This window comes from Solanum verrucosum, unplaced genomic scaffold (assembly GCF_900185275.1).
Source record: "Solanum verrucosum unplaced genomic scaffold, falcon-dt-bn FXZP01000554.1, whole genome shotgun sequence".
Taxonomy (NCBI): Eukaryota; Viridiplantae; Streptophyta; class Magnoliopsida; order Solanales; family Solanaceae; genus Solanum; species Solanum verrucosum.
In genome coordinates, this window is record NW_026020229.1 from 21,609 (window position 1) to 35,085 (window position 13,477).

General features: G+C 37.1%; 1 pseudogene; it reads right to left on the reverse strand.

Moving 5' to 3' along the window:
* Window positions 1-269: 269 nt before the first annotated feature.
* Window positions 270-3,408, reverse strand: LOC125831924 (28S ribosomal RNA; annotated as a pseudogene).
* Window positions 3,409-13,477: the final 10,069 nt, after the last annotated feature.

Consider the following 13,477-nt stretch of genomic DNA (forward strand, 5'->3'; position numbering starts at 1 on the left):
ATGTCATTAGGCATGATAAATGAACCCAACGTCACAAAAAACCTCGCAATGAGGTATCGTTATTGAATAAGTGTTTGTTCGGCATAGAACGTATAGTTCAACACTTAACGGCAGACTAGTAAATTTCATGCACCATGTTATTCTCGATACTTATATTTCAACACTTAGTGGTATTTTTCCTTCCAAAGTATGCAAGCAATACATAAACCTTTCATTTGAAAACTTAGAAATGATTGGATTTGAGGTTGGGGGAGGGGGAAGGTGAGGGGACGAATTGGAGCTACAAAGGGCTGAATCTCAGTGGATCATGGCAGCAAGGCCACTCTACCACTTACAATACCATGTCGCGTATTTAAGTCGTCTACAAAGGATTCTACCCGCCGCTCGATGGAAATTGTACTTCAAGGTGGTCATTGCGACACTTCCGTCACGGTGACTTAACCAACGACATGTTCCTTTAGGGGCCCCTACTGTGGGTCGGCAAGTGAACGGTGGGGACATGCATCGCTTTTAGCCCAGATTCTGACTTAGAGGCGTTCAGTCATAATCCAACACACGGTAGCTTTGCTCCACTGGCTTTTCAACCAAGCGCGATGACCAATTGTGTGAATCAATGATTCCTCTCGTACTAGGTTGAATTACTATTGCGACCCTATTTCTCAGTAGGTTAAAACTAACCTATCTCATAACGGTCTAAACCTAGCTGTCGTTCCTATTGGTGGGTGAACAATCCAACACTTGGTGAATTCTGCTTCACAATAATAGGAAGAGCCGACATCGAAGGATCAAAAAGCAATGTCCCTATGAACGCTTGGCTGCCACAAGACAGTTATCCCTGTGGTAACTTTTCTAACACCTCTAGCTTCAAATTCCAAAAGTCTAAAGGATCGTTAGGCCACACTTTCACAGTTCGTATTTGTACTGGAAATTAGAAATTAGAATCAAACGAGCTTTTACCCTTTTGTTCCATACTAGATTTTTGTTCTCGTTGAGCTCATCTTAGGACACCTGCATTGTTAAAATGTTTCGCCCCAGCCAAACTCCCCACCTGACAATGTTTCCGCCTCGATTAGTCAACGAAGTGAGCCTTGGGTCCAAAAAGAGGAGCAGTGCCCCACTTTCGATTCACGAAATAAGTAAAATAACATTAAAAGTAGTGGTATTTCACTTTCACCTTTCGGCTACCACTTATACTACACCTCTCTCAAGTCATTTCACAAAGTTGGACTAGAGTCAAGCTCAATAGGGTCTTCTTTCCCCACTGATTCTGCCAATCCCGTTCCCTTGGCTGTGGTTTCACTGGATAGTAGACAGTGGGAATCTCGTTAATCCATTCATGCACGTCACTAATTAGATTACGAAGCATTTGGCTACCTTAAGAGAGTCATAGTTACTCCCGCCATTTAGCTGCGCTTGGTTGAATTTCTTCACTTTGACATTGAGAGCACTAGGTAGAAATCACATTGCGTAAACATCCATTGGGACCATTGCAATGCTTTGTTTTAATTAAACAGTCGAATTCCCCTTGTCCACATTAGTTCTGAGATGGCTGTTCGATGCACGGGGAAGTCCCCTGAAGGAATAGTTCCCAGTCCATCCCCCGTCCGTCACGCGGCGACCCGCTCTCGCCGCAGGAGCAGCTCGAGCAGTCCACCGACAACCGACGAGTTCCGGACTGGGACCCCGTGCCCAGCCCTCAAAGCCAATCATTTTCCCAAAGTTACGGATCTATTTCGCCGACTTCCCTTGCCTACATTATTCCATCGACTAGAGGTTGTTCACCTTGGAGACCTGATGCGGTTATGAGTATGATCGGGTGTGGAAAGCATTTGGTCATCCAAATTTTCAAGAGCCACCGGGAGCACACCGAACACCACGCGACGTGCGGTGCTCTTCCAACCGTTGGACCCTACCTCCAGCTGAGCCGATTCCAGGGTGGGCAGGCTATTAAATAGAAAAGATAACTCTTCCCGAGGCTCCCGCTAATGTCTTCGGACTTCCTAATGTTGTCGTCAACCGCCACGTCCCGATTCAAGAATTTTAACCTGATTCATTTTCTGAGTACGTGCAAAACGCACAATCTATCAGGGTTCCCCCGACCCTAAGGATCGACTAACCCATGTGCAAGTGTTGTTCACTTGGAACTGTTCTCCTCTTCGGCCTTCAAAGTTCTCATTTGAATATTTATTACTACCACCAAGATCTGCACCGACAGCCGCTCCGCCTAGGCTCACACTAAAGGTTTTGCAATGACCGCGCGCCCTCCTACTCATCGGGGCCTGGAACTTGCCCCAACGGTCGGGTGTAGGTTGCGCGCTTAAGCGCCATCCATTTTCGGGGCTAGTTGATTCAGCAGGTGAGTTGTTACACACTCCTTAGCAGATTTCGACTTCCATGACCACCGTTCTGCTGTCTTAATCGACCAACACCTGTTGTGAGATCTAGGTTAGCGCACAGTTTGGCACCGTCCCGGCTTCCGATCCATCCCACATCGCCAGTTCTGCTTACCAAAAATGGCCCACTTAGAGCTCTTGATTATGTGGCGCGGCTCAACAAAGCAGTCATGTTGTCCTACCTATTTAAAGTTTGAGAATAGGTCGAGCGTGTTGCGCCCCCGAGGCCTCTAATCATTGTCTTTACCCGATAGAACTCACACGCGAGCTCCATCTATCCTAAGGAAACTTTGAAGGGAACCAGCTACTAGACACTTTGATTAGTCTTTTACCCTTATACCCAAGTCAGACAAATGATTTTCACATCAGTATCGTTGTGGGCCTCCACCAGAGTTTCCTTTGGCTTCACCCCGCTCATTTATAGTTCACCATATTTTGGGTCCCGACAGGTATGGTCTCACTCGAACCCTTCTCAGAAGATCAAGGTCGGTCGGCGGTGCACCCCTAGGGGGATCCAACAAATCAGCTTCCTTATGCCTTATGGGTTTACACATCGTTGAGTCGCACACATGTCATACTCCTTGGTCCATGTTTCAAGACAAGTCAAATGGGGAGCCCACATGCTAGTGTCTGGAGTGCGCAGATGTCGAAAAATGCCAGAGGCATGCGCTGCCTACCATAATTAAGGAGACGACGTTCCACGGGAGTATCAAGGGCCCGAGCTTTGGCCGCCCCCTCCCAAATCCACGCTGGTCCACGCCCCGAGTCGATCGGGGGACTGGCTCATCACCGTTCCACATCAGACTAGGTCGCATCGTCGGCCCCCATCCACTTCCCTCCAGACAATTTCAAGAACTCTTTAACTCTCTTTTCAAAGTCATTTTCATCTTTCCCTCGCGGTACTTGTTCACTATTTCATTTCAAGCTAATTTTGCTCGGGCTGTTGAATCTTCTAGAAAGGGAAAGGACAAGAAGGTTGCTCGTTTCCTTTCTAATCCCGAAAGGCATTGGGGCCCAAAACTCAGGGCAGGTCGCCAGATTAATGTAACACCCACGATTTAAAAAGGTAAAATATTCACTCTTAGTCGATCAGGCGATCCGTCGAGTCGACTAGGCGATCTGCCAAGTCGACTAGGCGATCTACTGAGTCGACTTGGCGATCCACCAAGTGGAGCCTCCTCGCCTTTTGGCATGATTTCCTGATGTCCTGCATTCTGTAATTTAGGCGAGCAAAGTTGGGTTCGCCATTCCAGTCGGCAAGTCGCTGAAGTCAACTCCCCCATCACCTAAGTCGACTTATCCCCCAAGTCGACTCACTATAAAATTAGGCAAGCTGAGGGCACAGTTGGTGAGTCACCAAGTGCTCTTGACGAGCTTCAGCGTGCAGTTCTACAGTTTTTGAGTTAAAACCTTAGGGGTCTTGAATTATTTTCCCTAAATTGATATCCTATTGTTTTATTCTTTCCCTAGTAAAGTATATAAGATTTTTAGACTCAAAATTCCAAAAACTAATTCATTGTCGCTAGAATCAAAAGAAAAGAAAACCCCAAAGTTCTTCTTCCCCAAATTATTTCTCTCTCTAGAATTTCCAAAGAAAAAGAAGAAGAAATGGAAGCTAGGGCTTGAGGAATCAAGATATTTCTTCTCAAATTCATGGGAAAACTCCTTTAAGGTATGGTAGTCTTCATCCTTAACTTAGTTTCTTTCAAGGAGCCAATTTCAAAGATGATTTCAAGTCTCCAAAGTTCCCCAAAAACTCTAGTTTTCAATCTATGCATGGGTTCAATTCGAAAATGATTTCAAAAGCTTTTACATGATGAATTATGAATAGAATGTTGGATTAATGATGAATTAAGATGATTTCTCCTATGAACCCATGTTTTCCCCCAAATTCTTAAGTTGTGAATTGCGATTGGGAATTAATTGATCATGGAAGTATGTTGAATTGTTAATGTTTATATTGAATTAGTGATTGAACCATGTCAATTTCCTTATCTATTGTAGTATCTTGGATTTATGGGTTGATGTTGATTCATAGCCTAGGAAGGCAAGTTCATGAAGGATCTATGTATGATTATGATGTGAAGTATATATGTGTGACCTCAATAAAAGTGTTATGATCATGTTTAAAATGTAATTGTGTTATGATTGAATGTTATTTCTCAATTAACACCTATGAATGATGAGGTTATATGCGAAAGGTTATTCTCACATACACTCACTCATGAATGACCAATGAATGAAGTTTCTATGATTATGTTAATGATGAAGTATCTATTGAAAGGATATTCTCAATTGTACTCTAATCAATGATAATGACATGTTGTGAAAGGACTTTCTCACAATATGGGATTCTTAGTTGAAAGGTTATTTTCATATTTGAATTTATGAGTTATCCAATGAACGAATGTTGGGTTTGAGATGGATACTCAACCGTGAGTTGAGGTGGGGTATCTAGTAACAATATTTTATCCCATAATGAACTAAAGTAATGAATGTTAAATATTCTGTGGGGAATAATGCTAAGCACCGACTGGATAGTGATTTGAGATGGAAGCTCTCACATGAGTTGAGGCAGGGTTTCTAGTAGCAATCTATTGAGATAGAAGCCCTCACGTGAGTTGAGGCGGGGTGTCTAGTAGCAATCTCCTTATCCCATAAACTATGTGCCCACATAGGTCTAGCTAGTGGATCCACCTAAGCTAAAAGTAATGGTCCTACCTTAGGCAAGTAGGAATCCCTTATTCGGTGAGGGTGACACCGGGATTCCATGAATTTCTCACATGGTCTATGTCTGTTAAGGCTTACCCCCACAAAGAATGGTAATGAACTATGACTTCTCCAGAATGCACTACTTAGTGTGGGTGGTAGCATGGGATGACATCCATGCATGGCACAAGTAGGCTTTGAGCGTAGTCATGGTGTGTTCCTTTATAATGTTAAATGAAATGAATGTGCTCTTATGATGATGTTAATGAGAATGTAGGTTTAATGTCTAATGAGTGAAGATGTTCTTAATGAAGAATGTTGACTTATATGCTTAAATGAGATGATGCATGCTATACTTGGATTGTATTATGAGTTATTTCCTTGTCATGACTTATGGGTGCCTTCTCTATGGTGGCTCCAAAGGAGTACTTGGTGTGAGTAGTAGTATAGGATGTTACTCATACATTGCACAAATATGACTTAGGGTTGCCCTAGATGATGGCCCTAATGTGTTGATTTGACTTATGAAATGTTTATGTCTCTTATGTATGAGTATTGTGTAAAGATGGGAAAGATGAATGGTGAGTTCAATTTTGGTGGCCTTAATGTGGTGCCTAGTGTGGATGGTGGTATGGGACTCTATTCATACATTGCACAAGGTATAGCTTGTGGTTATTATGGTGAAAGCTTAATGTGATGAAATGAATTATATGTGATTATGTTCCAATGTGATGAAATAGCTTATATGTGATGATGTCCTAATGTGATGAAATGACTTGTATGTTGGTTATGTGTGTATATTATGCCTCTTATACTTAAGTTCATGAAGTTTTCTCAAAAATGGCATAAAGCATGATTTCCAAAGAAAATGTCCTTTTTAAGCATGGTTTTTGCATGGCTATCATACTTAGTACTTTATGTAGATGTTTGTAGATATGATGTCCTATACTTAGAAGATGGGTTTCTAAGGAGCATGGAGTTGAAGATATAGTGAGTCCTCATAGTTCGAGGACAAACCTACTAGTTCCTTTATGTCTTTTATTTATGTTTAGAGCTTTTGTATGGGCTTAGTCCCAAAGTTTATTCAAAGTATTATAGATGGTTTGAGACAAAGTATAGAAAGTCTTCCGCTTGCTTTTTATGAAAAATGACTTCGATTGTTTGGAGATGTGATGTCCTATACTTGGAAGATAGGTTTCTAAGGAGCATGGAGTTGAAGATATGGTGAGTCCTCATAGTTCAAGGACAAACCTACTAGTTCTTTTATGTCTGTTATTTATGTTTAGAGTTTTTGTATGGGCTTAGTCCCAAAGTTTATTCAAAGTATTGGAGATGGTTTGAGACAAAGTATAGAAAGTCTTCCGCTTGCTTTTTATGAAAAATGACTTCGATTGTAAAAGAAAAGTTTTAAATTCTGCATTGTTTTCCTATGTTCTTATGTTCAAGAATGCTATGAGGCTTGTCTGAGACTTTTCGAAGTCTTGTACGTCGTGTCGTATCTAGGGGTTACCCCTGGGTCGTGACAATTACTGGTAGGCATGTGTCCCTTTTGGGTACCAAAGCAGTAAATATATTAGCAACTCTGAGGATAGTGATATCTCTGCAGGCAGTGTTTTAGACGGTGAAAGGCAACAAGGGTCTGCCTTCCCACAAGGCGCTCACATTTTTGAAGTGCAACGCCAATTAATACCAAAAAATTAATATATTTAATTGCATATATAAATAATCAAAATCTCAATAGCAATAACATATTAGCAAATATTTCAACTCAAAAACTGAAAATATATGGTACATACTAAAAGTTTAGAACTTGGATGAGAAAAAAAAAACAAAAGTAAAAACAGAGAGGAAAAAAACAGAGGTGGAAGTACTCTAAAGTGTAAAGAAGAAGAAGAAGAAGGAAAAAGAAATATGAAGAAGAAATTAGAAGAAGAAAATAAGAAATATGTATTGGTTAGACTTTGGAGTCACCGGAAAAGTCTGTCTGGTTGCCACAGAAGTCTAGTTGAGTTGAGTGGTTGGACTCGTAGTCGCAGTCTAAGAGTGCAACTGTACAAATTTGCAAAGAGAACCCTAAAATTACCTTTTAACTTTTATAACCCTAAATTGGTTGCCTTTTTGTTAAGAAAATACAAAAGGTGAAGCCTTTCTGGCCATTGTCGCCATAGTGGCACCTTTCCACAAAGCAAATAGGCGATGAAGGGTCGCCTTGCCTCTCGCCATTGGTGACGAGGCGATCGCCTTTCACAACACTTGCCTGTAGGCAAGCGTAAGAAAACTGAAGATGTTGATTCATAAATTATGTTTTGGTCTTATGTCTTATCAAAACTACCCTGGAGCTAGTGCCGGCAAAATGAGCTCATATTTTGATAACCCGTCCATATTTTAATGGGTTGAGTGAGTGATTTTTTACATGGGTAAAAAATGGGTAAAGTATGGATTAGTCAAATGGGTTAAGCTTCTAACTTTTATTCACTAAAAATCCATGATATCACTAAAAATATTGTAATTTCTTTTGCTTTTTATGTTCTTCTTTAGAACTAATCATTTTTCACTATAATTGAAAAGGTGAAGTCTTTGTCCCTCCAAAAATATATATTTTAAATGTACATATCTTTTGTTACTTATAATTATATTTTTTTTATTTGTTTAATTTTATATTGGATAATAAATAATAGTGTAAAATAAGCAAATCATGTATTAGTCTTGACATTGCTTAAAGTGCATTAAGCATGTTTTAGTCCTAAAATGCAAATATTCATTTACTTTGAAATTAAAAATATTTTTCCCTTGTCATTACATAATTGTATTTTATATTAAAAAGTTATAGGATTTTTTTTTTACTTTTATGATAAAATAAAAATAAATGAAGTATTTTCAACATTTTTCATCCAAAAAAAGACAAACATTTTCTCCATGTTGAATTCTTAAGTAGGGTACTATATACTCATGAAAATATGGGTACACTAATATTTTACCCATATCAAATATGGGCGAGTTGAATTATTACTCATTTTATGTTGACCCATTTTCAACCCACCCAAATTTGACCCAACCCACCCATTTTCCACCACTACCTGGAGCCAATTTTTATCTTCTCATAATCTGTTTCTTCTTCTGCATTTCCTTGCAGATAGGATTCTGAAAATGCTTGTTGTTGACATCCAATTTTGGTCTAACATTTTAAAATTCGTAACTTTTAAGTTCTATTTATTCAATAGTCAAAATACATTTTTTTATAATTTTAAATAAGTTTATCGATAACTATTCTTATTTGTCAAAATTTAGGATTATTTATCAGTTAATTTTAATTACATTATTTGTCACAATCAGTTGATTATGTTCAAATATTTGTTCATTGTGATTAAATCACTATTTCTGTTAAATTGCATTCTTTACATGTCATTAGTTACGTTTATTACATTTTTTAATATTCTTTATATTTGTTAACATTTATTTTGATATTTTGCACAGTCTAGAAATTCATTCAAATATAGATAAAATTTCATATACATATATTTTATTTAGCTAGTGATTTTGGCCCAGGGTTTAAGATAGTGGTATTGCACTATAGATGATTTTCGATTTTTCTATATAAACTATTTCTTAGTGATTAAGTTAGGGGTGGTGGAATTTTTTAGGGAGAATAATTTTCAGACTTTTAATAGAAAGGGTCTATATTTTTTTTTGATGAACATGCTAGAATCCGGCGAAACATTACCACCCCAAAGACCCATTGCCACCAAACCACCCCAGAATCCAGCGAAGTTCCAGCAACCAAAAACTCATTTTCCCTTTTTTGGAGAAACCCATCTCATCTCTCCCCTTTTCTCCATTGTTTCTGGCCAAACATTCCCCCACCCACACAACCAGTGAACCAACAACAAACAACAAACAACCATCGTTCCTCCACCTCCATTCTTCTACCGAAAACCACCTCAACGCAGCTGCAACTGCAGTAGAAAACAGCAACTAACCACCTCTGTTCACCTCTTCTTTTCGGTGAAAACCAGCCACAAACAACCCCCGAACTCACAAACCAAAACCCCCATCCTCTTCCTCACAAATGACCTCCAAACAACCCAAACCACCATCGTTCTTCTCCACGAGCAGCAAGCTCCAACTACCAGAAGAACCCAACTCCTTTCTTCCATGAAACGAGCTCAAGCTTGGTGAAATAGCTCCGGCGAAACCACACTCCAAACAAACCCATCAAACCCAGTTGTTCCTCTTCTCTTCGCCAAAACCTCACCGGCGAAAAATAACCCAAAATCCCTTCGTCTCCTTAGTTACAACCAAACCCATATCGTTGTAATACCAAGCTCCGACAGCGAACAATCAGTGAGCGCTATGAGGGCGACCAGATCTAATCGGGTCCACGTTTTCGGCAAATTCTGGCGAGCAGCAAGCTCTAAACCACCAAAACACCATGAACAGTGTATTGTTACTGTACTCTCTTTCCCATTTTTCTTTTTAATATATTACTGTTAAATAGTTCAAAGCTTAATGATTTTTTCTTTCTTTGGCTTGCATTTTTAGATCGTAATTATCTTTGATTTCTTGTTATTTGGTGTTGAATGGTTTATTGTTGCTAGTATTATTTTTAGATCTGGCCGGAAAATGCCATATTTCAGTGAACTCCATTATATGTTTTGTTGGTTAAGATTTTGTTATAATTCCATTTTTTGTTGGCTAAATACTTAATTAAGGAAGTTATTTTTATAAGTATCTATATTTTCGTGCTTGTTATTGTTGAAATATTTATCATACTCACTTTGTTTACTATATAATATTATTTTATTTTTATAGACGATGTTTAGCTATAATTTTGTTTTATTATATTTGTTGATGTTTCTATTGATCATTATTATCATTGTTTCTTTTTTTCTTTTGTTGCTTTGAATGTTTTATATTTTATTTGTTCTCAATTGATTTTGAAAAGCCATAAAAATTGACTAATGATTTTACGTATTATTTTATTGTGGATGCATATTTGTGGCAGCTCTTCTTCTTATTTTTTATTTTTACCTTTTTATGATTCTTACCTTATTTTAGTTTGTTGTTAGTGATTAACCATTTCAGATGTCATACCATGTTAGTATTTATTTTAGGTTCTATGATGACTATAAGTTTTATGTTTGTTTCTTTTAATGGTTACTAGTATAGTACCCGCGCGATGCTAGGATTTTATATGTATATTTATAGTTCATCGGTCATATAAGCGAATAAGATATAGCTCAACTTTACGATTATTGTATTGTACTTTAATAATAAACAAAATTTATGAAAGCAATATTGTTAGTTGACCTGATTTTGAAGATAATGTGATATGAAAAAATAATTTATCACGTAGAATTACATGTACCGTACCGAAGGAATTACATGTTAGATTGCATCTACCAATATAATATATAATGGTGCTGGCTTGAAAGTGTAATCCAGGTAAATTGTTATGAACATCAAATTCTTGTCCTGTAGTTGTTTAACATTGTTGGTCCTTTGTTTGGCACTGAAAAGTTAAACGAATTATGATTTATATTTATTTATCATGTCTCCTCAATCTAAGTTCATTAATCTCTTAAATTTTTTCGAACTAACACTATGCATATCATCCAAACCTCTTATCAAAGTCTGCCTCCATCTTTATCTTGTAGGGTAGGATTCAGTATTATATTATACTAATTCTTAGTTAATTAAACTCATTTCTATTAAAAGGATGCAATTCATTATAACTCAAGTGATCAAAATTCTTAAAGTTGCGACGAAAGAAAAGTAAACAGGTCAAAAATTCAACCAATTCCCCGACTTTATCTTTACATCTATAGCTCACTTATACTACATCTCATAATGCTTCGTAGGAGTCCAACTTGATTACATATGTTTCTAGCTTTGGTATCAGGCTTGATCTAATATAAGTTTCTTATATGATCAACCTTAGTATAACCTCTAATGTTCTTGCTTTATGTTGAAAACTCAATCAGTTCCGTTTTTGCCATACATGTTTATAATTTTAAACTTTTTAAAAAAAGTGTTAGGTTTAGTCAATTTTTATAATAGAAGTGTAGTTCTCCTTAAAAAGTATTACAGCTTACATAGAAAACAAATTTAATATAAAATGTTGAGTATAAACAATTAGCACATCCAAGATGTCTTCTGTCTGAAATAATATATCTTGTTTCTATCAAATATGAAAAAGAGCTAAACAATTCATTTTGATCTTCTAGTAGTTGTTCCACACATTTTCAAAACTCCTGTTGTTGATTTCTTTTCACATTGTCCATCAAATATTTGCTGGTACAAATTTTCATCTGATATCCTTATTTGAAATCATGCCATCTGTATGTAAGTAGCTTAGCAATTGATCACATATGTTGTTAGATTTGATTAACAAATGCTTTCGTATAGCATTAGAAATTTTCTCATGTATGGTAAAGCACTAATCTTGAAGAAGACGTTTAAAGCACAACATATAAGAATAATATAACTTCATAACTATATGACATATAACTTAAATGGTAAAAGAATCGATTCATACCTCAATAAACCATTCTGCCACACAATTAGGCAACATAATTCCTTCATTATAGTACTTCAATACTTATTCATCCAATTAAATACCTACAACAATTATAGCAAGTAAGATCAATATACTAATACTGTAAATAATTTATACTGCAACATATTACTTTAATGTAGATTAAATGCAGAAGAAAGGTTACCTCAAGCAACTTTAAATTTATCTTGGGGATGCGTAAATACATCATGTTGTTGCTCATGTATACCAAACCCTTAAAAACTTTTATCATCTAAATTTGAGAACACTTCTTTATACACTACATTTGTAGCTTCATTTGTTATCTCATCATCCTCATCATTAACATAAGATCTTCAATCCTTTTCTAGTTGTTACTCGTGAAAGCGCAACATATAGTTGTCCATGAGTAAATACAGGCTTCTTCAAATATAATCCCACATTACATAATGATTGACCTTGACTTTTATTGATGGTCATGGCAAAAGATACAATTATTGGAAACTGTCTTCTTTGGAACTTAAAAGGAATTCTTGCATCAGATGGAGTTAGTGACATTCTGGGGATAAAAACTTTGTCTCCAGCCTTCTTTCCTGATAATACTTTTGCTTCAATCACCCGAATTCCAAGTCTTGTGATGATTAATCTTGTACCATTACACAATCCCGACGATTGATCTATATTTCTTAACAACATCACAGGAACACCTACCTTCAAAGTGATAGAGTGATTTGGAATACCTGAACACTTAATACTATTAAGAAATTCAGGTGTATGCACATGTTCCAAAGATGTAAATGCATGATCAGACATACAAATTTTATCCGAACTTAGATATGACTTATCCAGACTGTAATTTAGAGAAACCATGTAATCATTCACTGATTTTTCCATCTGAAGAGTAGGTGCAAGAATTGCTCTTTCTTGAAGGTATTTCATATCTGTAGAATGTGTCAAGTAATTGGAATATGTACTTTCTACAATTCCGGATATTGGATCATCACAATTATGTATGAGAAGATCATCAGGTATTTTTACTTCTTCAATGCCATCAGTGAAATGTTCCGTCTTTCCATCACCTATTGCCAAAATCCAATCAGAAAACTGTTTTAGCTCATCCAAATCTTCACCAGATCTGCCTACTTGCAATCTCATATTCTTTGTTAGCTTTAAAATCTGACAGTGAGTCCACAAATAAGAAGAATTTATAGTTGCATTGACAATCTCTTGCCTAGTACCTTTTGTAACTACTGGCAAGATTTGTCTGAAGTCCCCTCCAAGAACAACAGTTTTTCCTCCAAATGGTCGTTCTAAATTTGATGGATCTTTAAATCTTAGAATATCTCTAAGAGTTTGATCAAGAGCCTCAAAACAATATTTATGCATCATAGGTGCCTCATCCCAAATGATCAACTTTGCTTTAACAATCAACTTTGCTAAAGGACTACCTTGTTTTATATTGCATGTTGAATCTTCCGCTGGATTTAAAGGAATTGCAAACCCCGAATGAGCAGTTCGACCTCCTGGTAATAAAAGAGAGGCAATACCACTTGATGCTACATTTATCACTATATCACCTTTAGACCGTACGCTGGATTTAAAGGAATTGCAAACCTCGAATGAGCAGTTTGACCTCCTGGTAATAAAAGAGAGGCAATACCACTTGATGCTACATTTATCACTATATCACCTTTAGACCGTATGGCTGCCGATATTTTTTTCCAGATAAATGTTTTCCCTGTTCCTCCATGACCATATAAAAAATAAAAAAAACCCTTTGTCTTGATTCACTGCGTCCATGATTTTATCATATACAGACTTCTGTTCAAATGTTAATTGCATT